This window comes from Neophocaena asiaeorientalis, unplaced genomic scaffold (assembly GCF_003031525.2).
Source record: "Neophocaena asiaeorientalis asiaeorientalis breed wild unplaced genomic scaffold, Neophocaena_asiaeorientalis_V1.1 scaffold190, whole genome shotgun sequence".
NCBI classification, from domain to species: domain Eukaryota; kingdom Metazoa; phylum Chordata; class Mammalia; order Artiodactyla; family Phocoenidae; genus Neophocaena; species Neophocaena asiaeorientalis.
The window spans coordinates 3,064,896-3,083,881 of NW_020175017.1; the positions used below are offsets into that span (position 1 = coordinate 3,064,896).

At 35.8% G+C, this 18,986-nt stretch overlaps 1 pseudogene; it reads right to left on the bottom strand.

Moving 5' to 3' along the window:
- The window catches only part of LOC112411153 (proteasome activator complex subunit 3-like), a 51,367-nt pseudogene extending 32,696 nt beyond the window's left edge, over positions 1 to 18,671 (bottom strand).
- Positions 18,672 to 18,986: the final 315 nt, after the last annotated feature.

Genomic DNA, 18,986 nt, shown 5'->3' on the forward strand with positions numbered 1-18,986 from the left:
GAAGTCCAGAAAATCCACTAAGTCCAGACATCCTCTTCCCTGTCCATTGTGTAGTAGCCATATTATTGCCCATAACTAGTTAGAATCAATTATCTAATTTTTTCCCTTTCAGAGGTATCAGCATAGTAACTGTAACTATCTGAAAACAAGGCCCAAGTGCTTCTTATCTAAATGCCTCTCTACCCCTCTGAAGAAGTGTCTCTCAATGAGCACTCTGCTCACAGAGTGCCTTCTTCCTTCCCACTGCTGCCATGATTTCCTGCTCTGGCAGAAGACCTTGATAAAGCTCACAGCTGACTATGCAGAAACGGAAAAGGAGGAAAAAAGCTATGTTGTGGGTAAATATTCACATTTTCTAGATTTGCTTGATTTACAGTTTTTTGGGTGTTTCTGAGCTCTTCTGGCTGACCACAACATTTCTTAGTTCCTTTTGCAGGTTTTTGAAAAATTCACACTTATTTAAACCTTTATTTAAAACCACTTATTAGACAAATTCTCTTCCATTCATGAAGAACAATGGGTCCCTCTAGTATGAATCAACCAGAGCTTTCCATTCCTTTACTTCTGCACCCACACACATCTACACCCATGCCATGTTCCCTTACCCTCAAGGTGTCAAGTTGTGGTGTCCCTCATCTGGACAAATATAAGCCCTGTAATTCTTATCCTTATTGCATTCTTTTCACCACCTTGATCTGCTATATCCTCATTCTTATTAGCTTTCAACATCTTTTTTACAAAGATAGAAGGAGCACACACAGTCTATAAGACTATCCTCACTTCTGACAACAACTGTAAGTTCAGGGATGGAGGGTTCCCAAAACCACCCTCAGGTTTCATAATTCACTAGAAGGACTCATAGAACTTACTGAGAGCTGTTATATTCAAAGTTATGAATTATTACTGGGAAAGGATACAATCAAAATCAGCCAAGGGAGGAAGCACAAATGGCAGAATCCAGGAAAGTGTCAAACACGGAGCTTCCATTGTCCTCTGTCTGTGGAAGTGTACTCCTTTCCTGACATCTATGTGTGACAAAACACATGGAACATTGCCAACCAGGGAAGTCTATCTGAGCTTTGATGTTCAAAGATTTTTATTGGGGCTACCGGGTCAACTACCTATATGGCAACCTCACTCTACAATACCTCTGGAGGTCAAAGTGATGATGTGTGACTCAAAGCCCTATCCTAAATCACATTGTTAGACTATAACAATGCTCCAGGCCAACAAAGACAATCCTGTAAGACAGGAGATTTCAAGAGCTTAGAGTGTAACTCTCAGAAGCTTAGGGCAAAAGCCAGCTTTCTCTTTGGATACAATTAAATTATTTACTACACACTTTTCTAATTTTTAATTTTCTCTCAGTCAATAAATATGTTCAAATTTACCCATCCTACAAATATTTTTTCCAACATCTCCCTCTAACAAATCTGTCTTTGCTTTTTTATTCAAAATTCTTCAAGTTTCCTCTTATTCATCTGCCACTCACTTCTCAGAGCACTCTGTTCTTTCTCTGTTCCTTTCCTGTCATTACCCTATCCCTCCGATATTGTTTTCAGTGAACCTTTAAAACTCCAGATCTCAGGAAGTCTCTTCAGACTTAATCTTGTTTATATTCTGCCAGTAACAATCACTTGGACATCTTGAAATGTTTCACAACCATACATCTCTCTTGTTTCTAAAACATCTTTCAAAGCCAATTATATTTATTCTGAATATTTTCCAACATCCGTCAGTTGTACTTGAACCACTAAGGATTTATCATTTTCTCCTTCAACTTACATCAGCATATTACAAATACGTATTGGTTTAGATCATAAGTATGTTTATAATGGGCTTGTCTACCCCATTATGCTGGAAATACATTGTCATATTTATCAACTTTTTTTTTTATCCAGTGTTTAGTACAGTGCAGGAGACATATAATGCTCAATAAATATTTGCCGACTCCACTGCTCAGGGAAACTTCAAAGAGAAATTGAATTCTGAGCAGTGTCTCTAAGAATGAGCTGAAGACAGAGCAGATATTTAGTTCAATGTATCTAGGTGGCACTATTTTCTGATGACAAGTACAAAGTGACAGAGTACAATACAGTTAGGTCATATGAAAAAAAGAGAGTGCTAATTGAAGCTAAATGGTTGTTTCCTACCTGGATATAGGATCTTATTATGCAAAATATTATATATAAACTACAAAATATATTATATACCGGGAAACTTAGCTGTCGTTCAAAGATAACTGGGAATCAAAGATAATCAAAACTTGGTCCTGGGCTTCTCTGGTGGCAAAGTGGTTGGGAGTCTGCCTGCTGATGCAGGGGACGCGGGTTAGTGCCCCGGTCTGGGAGGATCCCACATGCCGCGGAGCGGCTGGGCCCGTGGGCCATGGCCGCTGAGCCTGCACATCCGGAGCCTGTGCTCCGCAATGGGAGAGGCCACAACGGTGAGAGACCCGCGTACCGCAAAAAAAAAAAAACAAAAAACTTGGTCCTCTAAAAGTATACTGTAGAGTAGGAGATATTGAGCTTTGAGGAGTCTAAAATTCACTCTTCTTTTTTCCCTCTAGCCAATTTCAAAATGAAGAGATTAGCTGATATTGGAACAAGTGACTTAGGTGATACACTGGCAAAACTGAGATTTTAGGAATGATTCAGAAAATTAGACAGATTCACTGATCTAATAAATACTGACTAATTTGACTAGTCATTAGGCAGTTCTGAAAAAGTGCAGGCTTCTCTTAGAGTGGCCTTCTCTCAAAATGTTTGCAGAATAGAGTAACAGAGTATGATAACTCTTTCTTGAAGGCATCCAGATTCTATGTGAGAAAACAAGGAAGGAGTTTTGTTTTTCATGACTAGCTCCTGCTCTTAAACTCACCAATCAACTCACTCCTCTTCTCTGGAGGAGTGTGTGAATAGGTTTAGAAGGGTCAAGAGTTTTACTCTATGGGTATTTCTCCACCTGGTAGGAAAATCAGGCATCAGAACTTAGCATTTGCATCTAACAGTAGGCATAAGACAGATAGTAATAATAGCTAATGCTTACTGAGAACTGTTTTTAAAAGTACATTTATTGTTATAAGTACTGTCAGTATGTCTATTTATAATGATGAGAAAAATCAATGATCAGAGAATTTCAGCAACTAGAAGATGGCAGAGTTAAGATTCTAACCCAGTCAAACTACATACATCCTTAAACTTTATACTGTATTGTTTCTAAAATTATTGGACTATAAGGTTGGCCTTGATACTTTCCATAAAAATTGACAAGCATCCTGACTACAGTCCCATCTGTAAGGCATCATGCTGGTACCACATGGCTGTGCTGTCATTGTTTTAAGAGTCATCACCTGGCCCAATTGCAGCTAAACTATAAACAAGCCAGCAGTCTCTGAGGGGAAAGCTCTGAACATAGAAGATAAGTCATTACAGTTGAACAGATATAATATGATACTGTGACATGGAGTGTTTCGATATGATGCAATGGGTCTCTTAGCTATCTTGTAGAAACAAGTTGAAAGTCTGCAAGAAAAACAGAAAAAGCAGACACTTCACAGCATTACATGGAAATTTAAAAAATCCTCTGCTGTTTCTGAAAAGCAAGAGAATCTGATCACCAGAGAACTCCAGTAATTTGAATAACTTCAATGTTTCTTTCCATTGTTAGCAGCTGTCCTAGAGTCCATTTGCTTAGGAAAACAATGGTATTTGTTTTGGTCCTGGCATCCTGTGGGAAAAAAATCAAATATCCATGATCTGGTTGCCTTATTTTCATGTGTTGTTCTTTAAATAAACTCCCCAATTGCTTTAGAAAGCACAGAAAGAAGTCTGACACAATATCATGGGAGTTCAGGAAAGAAGCAGAAAAAGAGAATTTCCATCTAAAAATTAACTGCTGCTTATTTTCAGTACCACAATAAATAATCCACCAATAACCAATGGGCTTTGACAAGCAGGCCTTTTTTATTTCTACATATGCTTATTAATGCCAAAGAAACAGAAGACTCTAAGAGTATTAAACAAAAATAGCTAGCATTCACTGAGAACTTTTTCTGAGTCGGGAATTGTACTCTGTCTTTAAATACATTATTTAATCTCAAAGCAACCCTATAAGGTGGTTACTATAATAATTCCCACTTTATAAATAATATAAAAAAATACAGAAAAAGGTAGTAAGGCAGAATTTACAACTAGCACGTGTTGAAGCTGGAATTCAAATCCAGGCAATCTAATTCCAGCACAAACTTATAATTTATATTTTATATTATTTCTCATGTAGAGGAATTGATAATGTTTATCCCATTAAGATATTTGTAGGAAAATATCTTATGATGAATTGCTATGTTACTTTGTTTAGTTCTCTCCAAAAGAAAAGTTAGAAGTTATAGGAATAAAAGAAGGAAAAAGAGGAGGAGGGGGAGGGGAAGTAAAAAGTAAGTGAGGGCTTGGGGAGGAGGGGACTAAGAATTAACAATAAAAATAGAGTGTGGTGCTTCCCTGGTGGCGCAGTGGTTGAGAGTCCGCCTGCCGATGCAGGGGACACGGGTTCGTGCCCTGGTCCGGGAAGATCCCACATGCCGCGGACCGGCTGGGCCCGTGAGCCATGGCCGCTGAGCCTGCGCGTCTGGAGCCTGTGCTCCACAACGGGAGAGGCCACAGCAGTGAGAGGCCCGCGTACCGCAAAATAAATAAATAAATAAACACACACACACACACACACACACACACACACACACACACACAAACAGAGTGTGGTATTTGTGGAAGAATAGGAAAATTGATCATGGAATCTAGAAGGAAATATGTATACGATCAATTGATTTTCAACAAAGTGGCAACAGAATTGAGAGTTTCAATGATAATTTATACAATGTCAGGTTTTTAAAAAAATGTTGCTCACAAAAAGAAACTGCTAAGAAAATAAAATGGCAACGTACATGTTAGAAACATTTTTTTAAATGTGACTTGCAAAAAAAAATGTTATGTATAACTGGCTCACAAAGTTGGTTTACTTAGTCCAGAAAATCCAGTTCAGTAACTTGGACTCTTCCTATTATTTGTGTTTTAAAAAGGGCATGAGGATATTTCCACTGAAATAATTAAAACCAGAGAAACTGAATTATAGACAAAATATATGGAAATATTAAGAATAAAAATTTGACATAATAATAGCTAATATTTTTGTTCTTAACGTCTGGCTTACCCTATATTAATTTTTTTCTGGATGATACTCTGAGGCTATTACTACTATTGAATTTATTTATTTATTTTTTTGAATTTATTTTAATAATAAGTAATGATAGGGACAGAGTAAAGGGACAAAGTAGGTAATTAAATAGTTAATCTTACTAAGGGATTGTAGGTAAAGAAAAAAGTATGGGAGACCCCTATAAGTTAATGATCACTCAAGAAAGCAGGTTTGCTTAACCACAAAACCAAGCAGGCATGCTTAGCAACGAAGTCATGCAACAGAAGCATGAGACTTGCCCCAAAACCATAAACAATGGTAGCATGAGAACCACATCCTGTTCAGTGAGCGCGGTAGGACATGCTCCTTTGTGCACACTGAAAACAAAAATACAAGGAAAGGGTGACATTATACTGTAACCTGAGATGATTTACCATTTGTAACATATGTCACTGTCTTTTTACCATTTCCATTGCACAGTGACAGTCCCAGCTTGACCATGTAGGGACAAGAAAACTTCCCCGCCTGACATGGAGGGGGAGCTGATGATGGAAGCTTGACGTCTCCTCAAGAATGAGGAAGAAAGTGGTTTTCTCCCCCTCCCCACTTTTCCTCTGATTATAAAACTGTAGCCCACTAAGTTCTCCGGGTGTGGCACCCTCTAGCCCACCCACTTGTAAGCCTCACAAGCGTCCTATTCTAATAAGTCACTTCTTATCTATCACTTTGGCTCTCACCGAATTCTTTCTGTGCTGAGACATAAAGAACCAGAGCTCCTCAGAGCCCTCTGAAACACCATTTAGCAGTTTCATCAAGGCTTTGAGAAAAAATAGAAAATATGTTTTAAAAATGTATATCTTGGGCTTCCCTGGTGGCACAGTGGCTGGGAATCTGCCTGCCAATGCAGGGGACATGGGTTCCAGCCCTGGTCTGGGAAGATCCCACATGCTGCGGAGCGGCTAGGCCTGTGTGCCACAACTACTGAGCTCATGTGCCACAACTGCTGAAGCCTGCGCGCCTAGAGCTAGTGCTCCACAGCAGGAGAGGCCATGGCAATGAGAAGCCCGCTTGCTGCAATTAGAGAAAACCTGCATGCAACAACGAAGACCCAACGCAGCCAAAAATAAATAAATAAATTTATTTTAAAATGTATATCTTTATCAATGGAACCGAATGGAGAGCCTAGAAACAGGCCTATGCACTTATGGTCAATTAATCCAGGACAAAGGAGGCAAGAATATACATAATGAGGAAAAGACAGCTTCTTCTAAAGTGGTGCTAGGAAAATTGGACAGCTACATGTAAAATAATGAAATTACACCATTTTCTCACACCATATAAAAAAATAAACTCAAAATAGATTAGAGACCTAAATGTAAGACTGGAAACCAAAAAACTCTTAGAAGAAAACATAGGCAGAACACTCTTTAACATAAATCATAGCAATATTCTTTTGGATCTGTCTACTAGGCAAGGGAAATGGAAGCAAAAGTAAACAAATGGGACCTTATTAAACTTAAAAGCTTTTGCACAGCAAAGAAACCTTCTTCAAAAAGACAACCTACAGAATGGGAGAAAAATTTTGCAAATTATATGACTGATAAGGGATTAATATCCAAAATATATTAATAGTTCATACAACCCAATATCAAAAAAAAAACCTAAATGAAAAATGGATGGAAGACCTGAATAGACATTTTTCTAAAGAAGACATACAGATGGCTAACAGACTCACAAAAAGATGCTCAACATCACTAATCATCAGAGAAATGCAAATAAAAACCACAATGGGATATCACCTCACACCTGTCAGAATGGCTATCATCAAAAAGACCACAAATAACAAATGTTGGCGAGGATGTGGAGAAAAGGTACCCCTTGTACGCTGTTGGTGGGACTGTAAGTATGCTCAGCTGCTGTGAAAAACAGTATGGAGATTCCTCAAAAACCTAGAAATAAAACTACCATATTACCCAGCAATTCCACAGCTGGGTGTGTATCTTAAGAAAATGAGGGCTTTCCTGGTGGCGCAGTGGCTGAGAGTCCGCCTGCTGATGCAGGGGACACGGGTTCGTTCCGCAGTCCGGGAAGATCCCACATGCTGCGGAGCGGCTAGTCCCGTGAGCCATGGCCACTGAGCCTGCGCGTCCGGAGCCTGTGCTCCGCAACGGGAGAGGCCACAACAGTGAGAGGCCAGAGTACCGCGAAAAAAAAAAAAAGAAAAAGAAAATGAAATAACTAATTTAAAAAGATACACGCACCCCAATGTTCATAGAAATATGATTTACACTATTGTGTATTCCAAGATATGGAAGCAACCTAAGTATCCATCAACACACGAATAAATAAAGAAGATGTGGGGTGTGTGTGTGTGTGTGTGTGTATGTGTGTACATATGTATACACTCAGACATAAAGAAGAATGAAATTTTGTCATTTTCAACAACATGGATGGATCTTGTTATTCTTGGTGAAATTAGTTAAGACAGAGAAAGACAAATACTCTATTATATCACTTATATGTGGAATCTAAAAATTAAAACAAATGAATACATATAACAAAACAGATACAGACTCACAGATACAGAGAACAGACTAGTGGTCACCACTGGGGAGAGGGAAATGGGGAGGGCCAAGATAGGAATAGGGGATTAAGAGGTACAAACTGCTATATATAAAATAAATAACCTACAAGGATATACTATACAGCACAGAGAATATAGCCAATGTTTTATAATAACTTTAAATAGAGTATAATCTACAAAATTTTCAAATCATTATGTTGTACACCTGAAACTAATAAAATATTGTAAATCAACTACCCTTTGATAAAAAAAAGTCTGAAAATCAAACTTGGGCTTTTTCTTCCTCCTTCAGTTGGCCATATGGAACCTCCCCACTGGACAGGAACAAACAGTAAGGGGAACTGGTACAACTTTGGTGGGTGACATGGGGGTCTGATCTACTCATCTGCTCTTGCATTTTACACATGCCTTTTGGTCATGATCAGGCTCAATCCTGGGTATACCAGTTTCATCTTGTGATGGACTACTGCTAGATATGTCCATTTTTATGACTTGGTGAGACCAACAGAACCCATATCAGAAGTTTTAGGTGTATGGCCACTTGGTGTTCCATGATCAAATGTTCTCTTTCTGCCAAGGCCTTGACATGCCAAGAGTTTTAAAAGGACATACAAGTATCTACTGAAGATAGTATAAACTTACTCCACAATCTAAGATCTTACATATTTTTCCTCCCATTGGGGCTTGCCATAAATAGATTACTGTATCTTTCCCTAAGACTAAAACCTCCAATAGCATAGGATGTACCAGATTGTAGGGTGATATGGAACATCCTATATATCTTCCTGCTTCCTGGTAGAGGATGGATGCATAATTTAGTTTTACATAGTTTATAAAACTGCAAATTGAAAAGGTTCAAAAATATTTATGAAAATAATGAATAATTAGGAAAATATAAGCTGAATATGACCTCAAGTTTATTTTCTCTGACATTTACAGAAAGGATACTATGTGAGATAATGGCACTTTTGCATAATGCTGGTTTGGGAACATGTAGAAACTCTGGTCAAGTGACATTGTTTCAATAATTTGTTCACCTTTGCATCCAAATGAACAGAAAGTATTTTTTAAATCATTAAATATATTTATGCAAAGATGGAAAGTAATACAGGAATAATAGCATAATTACTAGTTTCCAACATCAGATATCTCTGGTGAATAACTGGCATACAATGGATTACAACCAACTTAAAATGTCTTTAATAAGTTACTGAAAAAACTATAAGCCTCTTAGTCAATTATAATTAATTATGTTTATTTATGTTTGATGTATTTATTAAAATGTATTTTCTTATTTTTGAAGTATAATGTAATAGATAGAATTTATGAGTTATATAAATTAAGGATAAATGTACCTACCACTCATCTCTTCTTTTATTTTTAATTTATTTATTTTTGGCTGCTTTGGGTCCTTGCTGCATGCGGGTTTTCTCTAGTTGCAGGGAGTGAGGGCTACTCTTCATTGCAGTGCTTGGTGCTTCTCATTGTGGTGGCTTCTCTTGTTGTGCAGCATGGGCTCTATAATATATATTATAATAATATATATAATATCTATAATATATAGTATATTATGTACAGTATATATTCACAATTATATATAACATTATATATAATACATAGTGTACAATATATATATATACACACTCTATTACATATATATGTTATACATATAATATAAATGATATATATCGATTCATTTATATAACATAATATGAATAATTATATGTGAAAAATAACTGTCAGTAAATGTGTATATACATATATATATTATATTCTATCATATATTAAGACATGCATTTACACAGTAAGTGGCAAATGATTTCCTCTTCAATGATATGCATGCTCACTGAATTGTCATTTTATTTTTGTTGTTGTTGCTTTTGATTACAGGAATTTTTTCTATATTTAGCATGCCAACATATTTCAGTTACAAGTATTGAAAATATATCTCCAGACCTCTGATGTGTTTCTTTTATGATGAACAGATGTTCTTATTTTTTAAGATATCCTTAATTTTATCATAAACCTAAAGCATACTAAAACAAAAACAAATGTATATTGAAATGTATCTAGTAAAAATTGAAAAGGATATTTTTCATTTGTCATCTCATCACTTTCAGAGATAATTACTATTGATCTTTTGGTATATGTTTTCCTAAATTTTTATAATTAAAGTCATGTCTTTTATGGATATTGCATCTTCTTACATATAACTGATAGTATTACCCATATATTTTAAACTTACTCTACACGTCCCAAATTACATATGTAGGAAATAGTTATTTAATACAATTCACACATTTCGACCTGTTATCTCTCTTTCTGTGCCTAGGATAATGTTGTTATCTGTTCATATTTATCATTTTTGGTTAAGATTAATCCATGTTTACACTGGTAAGATCATAATAACAATCATATGTTTTGCTGTTTAATATTCCTGGCAAGCCTATGTGAGAGCAATGGTTTGCTGCAAGGTAACAGGGGGCTGTGTGTTGTTTTTTGCCTTAGTCGAGTGCGTAGGCAGAAGAGGATGGAAGAATAAATGTCCTGAGAGGAGTAGCTGGCAGTAAACCAGCAGCCAATGTCCTCCTTCTGCCTGGTGAGTATCTGTGCAGCCCATCACTAGGGTGGATTGGTGGCTAGATTAGGCTAGAAAGTGAGCTCCTCTCAGATTATATCTATGAAAGTATTTTCAAGAAAACCCAAGTAGAAGCACGAAAGTGAATTTTGCATCATGGACAGACAAGAGTCGTGGACAATTCAGAGGAGGTACCACTTTAACTCTAAAAAAGCATTTAAGGATTTCAATAAGTGATGAAAGGGTGTGGTAGGATTATATTAACATGACCACTTAGTATTTAATGCAAGACTTCTTTTGGAAGAAAACTATACGTGGAGCTTTTTTAATGAATTAGATAGCTGTGAAACCATGGGTTATAAAGCCCCACAGATGAAGAGTTGTGTCTCAGTACAGAATGAGACTGAAAAAAAGAGCTAAAATCAGATAGAGTCAGATTTAGCAGCATCAACACTTAATCAAATACAAATATAGAAAAAGATGAAAAATCCTTCAGCTCTAATAGGCCAATAAGGGGCTTCTTTTTTCTGATATTGAGTTACTTACTAAATGTTTCTATTGATAAGTTTGACCCAATAAGTCTAGCTTAGTCATTTTACAAAATCTTGGCATAGAGTAATATCATACTGGAGATGCAGATTCAATAAGAAAAAAAACCCCACATAATCAAAAGTGATTTAACACTAATATATTCTAAAAATGATTTGCCATTGAATAATGATAATAACGACAGTTGGGGTGTATTGGGGATACATCAAGGGACATATAAGTATTATATATTTAATATAAAAGTTAAATTGTTAAATTTAAATACAATTTTAATACCTTAGCAAAAAAGAGATACGTGCAAAATGATTAATTGGGATTTATTTATTTAGAATTTTATTTCTGAACATAATAATTTCCTCATTCCCTTTTACTATTGTGAATTTATATGTTGATTAAAGTTGTTAACAGCTTAATTATCCAAAAGTAAGTTTCGATTTCTTTCACCTAGTAGCCAACATATTGTAGGACTAACACATAATGTACACACACCATCTTAAAGTTTTAAAAATAAGGAGATACATAGTAACTCTTGTCATGCTTTTATTTCTCATTGAGACTAATATATTGCAGCTAAATTTACAGGTGTTTTCTTATAAGTTTCTAGGTCATGTAGTATGATTTTTCTATTAAGCAATATTACAAAATATCAGGCAACTCTCCTTATTATAAACTTTGCCTTAAAGCAGAAAAAAGACTGCAGTTTGGTTTTTTTTTGCGGTACGCGGGCCTCTCACTGTTGTGGCCTCTCCCGTTGCGGAGCACAGGCTCCGGACGCGCAGGCTCAGTGGCCATGGCTCACGGGCCTAGCCGCTCCGCAGCATGTGGGATCTTCCCGGACCGCGGAACGAACCCGTGTCCCCTGCATCAGCAGGCGAACTCTCAGCCACTGCGCCACCAGGAAAGCCCTCATTTTCTTAAGATATACACCCAGATGTGGAATTGCTGGGTAATATGGTAGTTTTATTTCTAGGTTTTTGAGGAATCTCCATACTGTTTTTCACAGCAGCTAAACATATTTACAGTCCCACCAACAGCGAACAAGGGGTACCTTTTCTCCACATCCTCGCCAACATTTGTTATTTGTGGTCTTTTTGATGATAGCCATTCTGACAGGTGTGAGGTGATATCCCATTGTGGTTTTTATTTGCATTTCTCTGATGATTAGTGATGTTGAGCATCTTTTTGTGAGTCTGTTAGCCATCTGTATGTCTTCTTTAGAAAAATGTCTATTCAGGTCTTCCATCCATTTTTCATTTAGGTTTTTTTTTTGATATTGGGTTGTATGAACTATTAATATATTTTGGATATTAATCCCTTATCAGTCATATAATTTGCAAAATTTTCCTCCCATTCTGTAGGTTGTCTTTTTGAAGAAGGTTTCTTTGCTGTGCAAAAGCTTTTAAGTTTAATAAGGTCCCATTTGTTTACTTTTGCTTCCATTTCCCTTGCCTAGTAGACAGATCCAAAAGAATATTGCTATGATTTATGTTAAAGAGCGCCCAAGACTGCAGCTTTAACTTAATTTACCATACACTATTTAGGAACATTTCAAATTGTTAAAAAATATCTTGTAATGATACAACCAGACTTTTGTTAATAATATCAACACATAGTATTAACAGTAAGCCTTAATGGTTCAATAATTAATTCCATCCCGGGATGGTTACAGGACATTACCATAAATGTGTATTTGCAAAATACATTGTCAAATGAATACTCCTCACAACACACACCTGTTCAAACAGGCTTTTAATATGGTGACAACTCTCACTATTTATGACACTGTAAGGTTTATAAACCAATCATCCTTACCAGTGTCTTACCTTGTTTTAATTTGTTTAATTGTGGTTGTTTCTTTGTTGTAGCTTAATTTTACAGTTAGTGTGTAATTCCTTATAGTTTTCCCTCTTCCCTAAAGAAATGAAGAAAATAAATGACCAACTCTTAAGCATAATCTATTTTACATTTGGATCTTTTTTGTTAAAAAGGTATTAAATTGTCCTAATTTACTGTTTTCAAGCTGATTTATCTCCTGTTTCCATACCCTTATGTATTTTTCTTTATATAAAATTAATATATCCTAAATAAGAACATATAATCAAACATAGCATATTAATAATACATTTACATAATTGAAATGTATCTCTTAAATAATAAATTAAGGTAATTCACCTAAAAATCATTTAATATTATAATTTTAAAACAATGATTAGTTTGATCACTATATCCCAAATGAGAGGGTAAGCCCCAAAGTGCCACTAAGATGCCTTTATTATTTTATAAGAAAAGAGAAGCCTCTCTGATGAAGTTTGTCTCTGTGTGCCTACAGGACTAGGAGTTACTCAATAAATGAACCATTTTCATGGAATTTCCTTTCACAGCCTTTCATTTTTTTAAACTTATATGTATTGATTTCTTATCTTTATTTTTACAGTGTAACTACTTTGAATATTATTCTTCAAAGTAGTAAGCAGAGATAGTAAGCACCAATACAAAGACAAAAGTCACAATTCGGAATTATCCTTATCTCCCTCAATTGAACTAAAAGCTTCCTTCTCTTCTTTCTGTAGTTACATCAGATATAGTTTTCTAAAACTAAAAAAATAGAGTAGTATAGAACATATGGTTTAGAGACATTAATGGTGTAAATTGGGCCAAGTGTTTAATATCTAGGAATCTAAATATTTTTAACTCTATAACAGGGATATAATATTATTTGAAAGAATATTGTGAGTCTGCAATGAAATAATTATAATTCACAATAGACTATTTTGTGAACTATGAGTTTCCATAAATATATTTAATGTGTTCACTTCTAAAATCAGAAGATAAATTATATGCTCTCTCTTTTGGCCCTAAATGTATCCTATTTTGTTCCTATTAGAATTATTGCAATCACTTATTTTGAAAATTTTAATATTCATCTCCTCTTGCTGATAATCTACTCATCTTTGAGCAGATGTGTGCTCACCTTTCAGGAACCTTTATGTTACCACCTTATTTTTGGAACCACCCATACCAGAAAGCCAAATATCAATACTCTCAAATTACTTTCAGTTCCCCTTGCCAAGTTCTCATTCTCTTGGAGCTCTTCTCTCAGCTAACCTGGTGCTCTTCATCATATCTTATGATATGAATATTAGATCTAAATATAATATGTTTCTATATCCACAAATACTGACAGTTTTCAAATATTACTGCTAAAGATGAAAATATTTTAAATATAAGGGGTTAACATCTAATAGTAGACCTCTGTCAGTTCATGTAGGGCCAAATATTGATAGGGTAATCTACTCAGATACTCTTAAAATTATAAACACATGAGTGAATATCTATTCTGAATAATTATGATGTATCATATCTGTCACCCATGCGTTTAGTCCAAGAGATCCTTGGGGCAATAGGCTTAGTGGACCAATGTCCTAAATTGTCAATTATTTTGATAGAACTCATTCTAGTTTTGAGCCTCAGAACTTGACCATAATTCAACTTATAAGATATTATTATACACAATTAATCCTTATCTCTCAGTGGTACTCACTGTTAGCATCTGAAAGCATGTAATTTCTTATAACATCATATAAAGCTCAGAAAATAAATCTAGTAGCATAGAGTGGCTCATCAAAAATTATAGGGCTTCCCTGGTGGCGCAGTGGTTGAGAGTCCGCCTGCCGATGCAGGGGACACGGGTTTGTGCCCTGGTCCGGGAAGATCCCACATGCCGCGAAGCCGCTAGGCCCGTGAGCCATGGCCGCTGAGCCTGCGCGTCCGGAGCCTGTGCTCCGCAACGGGAGAGGCCACAACAGTGAGAGGCCCGCGTACCGAAAAAAACAAAAACAAAAACAAAAATTATAAATAGTGGGAGATTTCTTTTGGTACCTTTCAGTTTCACTTCTTAACACCTCTGTGTCTTAATGATCATCTTATTTTGACTTTCTGCATAATTTACTTAACTCATATTTTTAGCATTAACTGTATGTCTGAAAACATTAAGTTTGCTGATACTGCAAGGGAAACAAGACAGACAAGATCCATGCTCCAGTGAAGACTGCAATTTATTGTAAGAGAAACATATAGTAAATATATAATCAAATAAGTGATGAAGGTAATTTCAGTTAGGAATAAGTTATAAGAAGAAAATAAAAGATGGTAATGAAGTGTCTGAGGAGGCATATTAATTTGTAGGAAATCCTCTCTGTAGGAATTCAACTCAGGAAATAATATTTTAATTGAGGCATTCACCACAGAAAGATCTATGGAGCAAAAGGTCCTAATTAGAAATACACATAGTATATTGAAGAAACATAAAGTCTGGTATAGTTGGACCATAGTGAGCAAGATGGACAGTGGCTTGAGGGTGAAAAATGAGGCAGGCATTATGACTTGTAGTGCCTGGGAGCTGGCAGTTTGGACTTAATCCAAATTCTACATCAACCCACGGAGGATTTTAGATAATATATAAAAAACTATGATTGGCATTTTTAAAAGTAGATGAGCTATGCACCAAAGGGAAATATCCAAATGGTACCGTTACAAATCATTAAATGATTTCATTTTGTGAGTTGATAATTTTATATAATCACTTTGTCATCTATAATTCACAATGAATAGGTTATGTCATTTGAAAGTATAAGAAAAGAGAACACACTTTGCTCAAGATTCAAATGACACATGAGGGTGTGAGTGAATAGAGAAATGATAAGAAAGAAAAACATTCTTACTGCTGATGTGGAGAAAGTTTTAGTGGTCTGGATAGAAGATCAAAGCAACCATAACATTCCCTTAAGCCAAAGCCTAATCCAGAGCAAAACCCTAATTCTCTTTCAATTTTATGAAGGCTGAAAGAGGTAAGGAAGCTGCAGATGATGAAAAGTGTGAAGATAGCAGATGTTGGTTCATAAAGTTTATGGAAAGAAGCATCTCCATAACATAGAAATGCATGGTGAAGCAGCAACTGCTGATATGGAAGCTGCAGCAAGTTGTCCAGAACATCTAGCTAAGATCATTAATGAGGGTGGCTAAACTAAACAACAGATTTTTCAACGTAGAAAAAAAACTTTCTCTTTGAAGAAGATGCTATGGAGGACATTCATAGAAGACATCGTTCTTGTTCTGGAAAATGAAAGCCATGATTTACAGGACAGAACACCTCTGCTCTTTCCCTTACCCCCAAATACTCCAATTTTACCCAGCTCTAAGCCCATTTACAGAAAAGCAAAGAAAAATTACCCTCCTAATTTTGTTCTCCTTGCCAATGCCATGATTCCATAGATCCTGACATCATTTTGTTGCCATTTCCTTAGCGACAAGGGCAATTTACTTAAAAGTGTCCTAGTTTGATGCACCTTGCTAGAGTGAGTGGGTTGTTCCCTCTTTGCCAGAAGGATCATATTGATTCTTAAAAATTGCACTAAAGTTAACTTTTATTCTTATTCAGTTGAGTTGTTTTCTTTATGAAGACTCTGAATTATTTGTTCAAAATAAAAATCCAATTGTCAGAACATGTTAGGAGCATTGAGTCTGGGGGAAAAATGAAACATGATGTTTTCATCATATCTCATTGATTTCTTCCCTCTGGTTAGATGATCACTTCAGTGTAAGTTTTCACATTATTTTTATAAAAGCTTTTTTCTGAGATAGCATATTGGGATTCTTTACAAAAATAATGAAAGCCTAAGTTGTGATTATGCTTAATCTTGCTGTTCTATAAGATGCATGACTTAATAACACATAAAAATTGCAGATTTTAGAGCAGTACAATTGTAGGAAATAATATACTTTCAGGAAGCAAAGGCTGCATATCAGTCCAACATGCTGTGTAGGAAAAAATATTTTTTTCAGTTTTGGAGAAGAGCCATTTTGTATGAAGAAAAGTGAAAATAAGAGAAATCCTCTGTGAAATTTACTCATAGGGTGACATTCAACAAATGTAGTTCAATAAAATCAGCTTAAATTAAAAGTCTGATTTATTTACACTAAAATTTTCATAAAGTCTCATTTTTGCATTTTTTGTATAGGTAATAATCTTCAATAGATTTTCTGCTTTTCAAAAAGCAATAACTGTATTTGACCATAATAAAATGAGTTTATTTTATATGGGAAACCTAAAACACTTTACAGATACTAAAAATTTCAATTAGTTTTATTGTCACAAGCTAAGTAGGGATTACCCTTCACCCTCAATTTCCAAAATTTTGTGGACTATTTTTTAATGTTATTGTCCTAATTAAGTCTGATTGTACTTAACACAAATTTAAAATAATTGGGCATCCCCAGTTATGTTGATTTTTATTGTGATTTTTCCTCCTTTCTATCTTCAAAAACTTTCAGGATATTTTTCAACTCACTATTTTATAAGCAGAGATATATAGTATAAGCTGATTCCCTTGACTAATTTTCTCATTTTTCATTAAAAATATCTTCAAAGCTCATCTTGATAAGAAATGCACCTTGAGTTTAGGCCTCATTCATACACTCACAAAATATGATACAATTAATATTTTAATCTAATTTAGAATCAACTACTGGATCAATTATCTCCTTCTGCAAAACAAACTGCTCAAAAGTTAGTAGCTTAAATCAACCATTTTATTGCTCATGATTCTGTGGGTCAGGAGCGAAGCAGGCTTCCTCTGGGTTGCCTCATCTCTCCTTGTGATGTTAGCTAGGGCAGCTTAACTGGGACTAGGAATCCAAGATGGCCTTCCTCACATGCATGGTGGTTGGTAAGAGATGACAAAAAGTCTGGACACTGACTAGTCCTCTATTTCTTTGTAATCTCACATCTTCTAAGACATGTCCATGTGTCTTCTGTCTCCAGTAGGTGTGTGGTGGGGAGTGGGGTGTGAGACTTTTTCCCCTGGTGGCTCGGGGTTCCCAGGGGACACAGACATTCTTTAACTTAAAGCTTAAAGCAAGTCACAAGACGAGCAAAGCAAGTCAGGGGAGAAGGTAACAGAATCATCTCTCTATAGTGGATCTAGAGAAGGAAGGAATTATTGGTGGCTGTCTTTGTAGACAATCTATCACAACCACTATCTCCTATACTCTATTCCACACAAACTGTTCATTATTCCCTGTCCCTTTGCTTTTGTTCCACACTAACTCTATCTGTTAAAATCTTACTTGTCTCTTGAGGGCTGTTTCAAATACTCTCTCAAACATTAAATTTTATATGATGGCTCTCATAAGTATCTTAGGAATGATGGCTTCCCCATGTATCTTAGATTTTATTCTCACATTGAAAAGAGTAAAATTAAATATCTTATTTATTTGTTAATTATCTTTGCATTTTATGTAATCCTCTTGGCAACTCTGAAAACAAACTAAAACCCTAAATCCAGTGGTCACTAAGTCATTATCTCACCTGAGTTAGCGGCATCATTTGACATAGTGTATTACCCCGTTTCTTGAAACCTTTCTTCACTTGGCTTCAGAGTTGACACACTCTGGTTTTCTTGCTACCTCATTGGTCTCCTGCTTTTCACTGTCTTTTGCTCAATTTATCCAAATTATTGAAACATCCCAGAGGTCAGTGCTATGACCTCTTCTCTTCCCTATTTATAATTTCCTTGCTTTCATCTATACCCATGGCCTCACTGCCATCTATAATCAGGAATTCAAAGTTATATTTCTTTAATTCTAGAAGCATACCTCCAACTGACTAGTTAACATCTCTATTTGTATGTCAAATGAACACCCAACATTTCCAAAATCAATGTCTTTATTTCTGAACTCCACTTCTATCTGCTGCTCTGCTGGCTTCGTCATGTAAGTAAACTGTACCAGTTGCTTGAACCAAAAATCTTATAATCATCCTTAAATCCTTTCTTTTTGTCACATCTCAACCATCATCAAGAATTATCCTTTGGCTTTAATCCCAAAATATATCCTGGATCATGTATCACCACATTCATTGCTAATCACCTTGTCACCATCATCTCTCAATGCGAGCACTACGGAAGCCTCCAAACTCCCCTTCCTGCTTCCACTCTTGGTTCCTCTATATCTTATTCTTCACAATCAGTTGGAATAATCAAGTCATTATTTTTCTTCTCAGCACAACAACCCCCCCCAAATATTTCA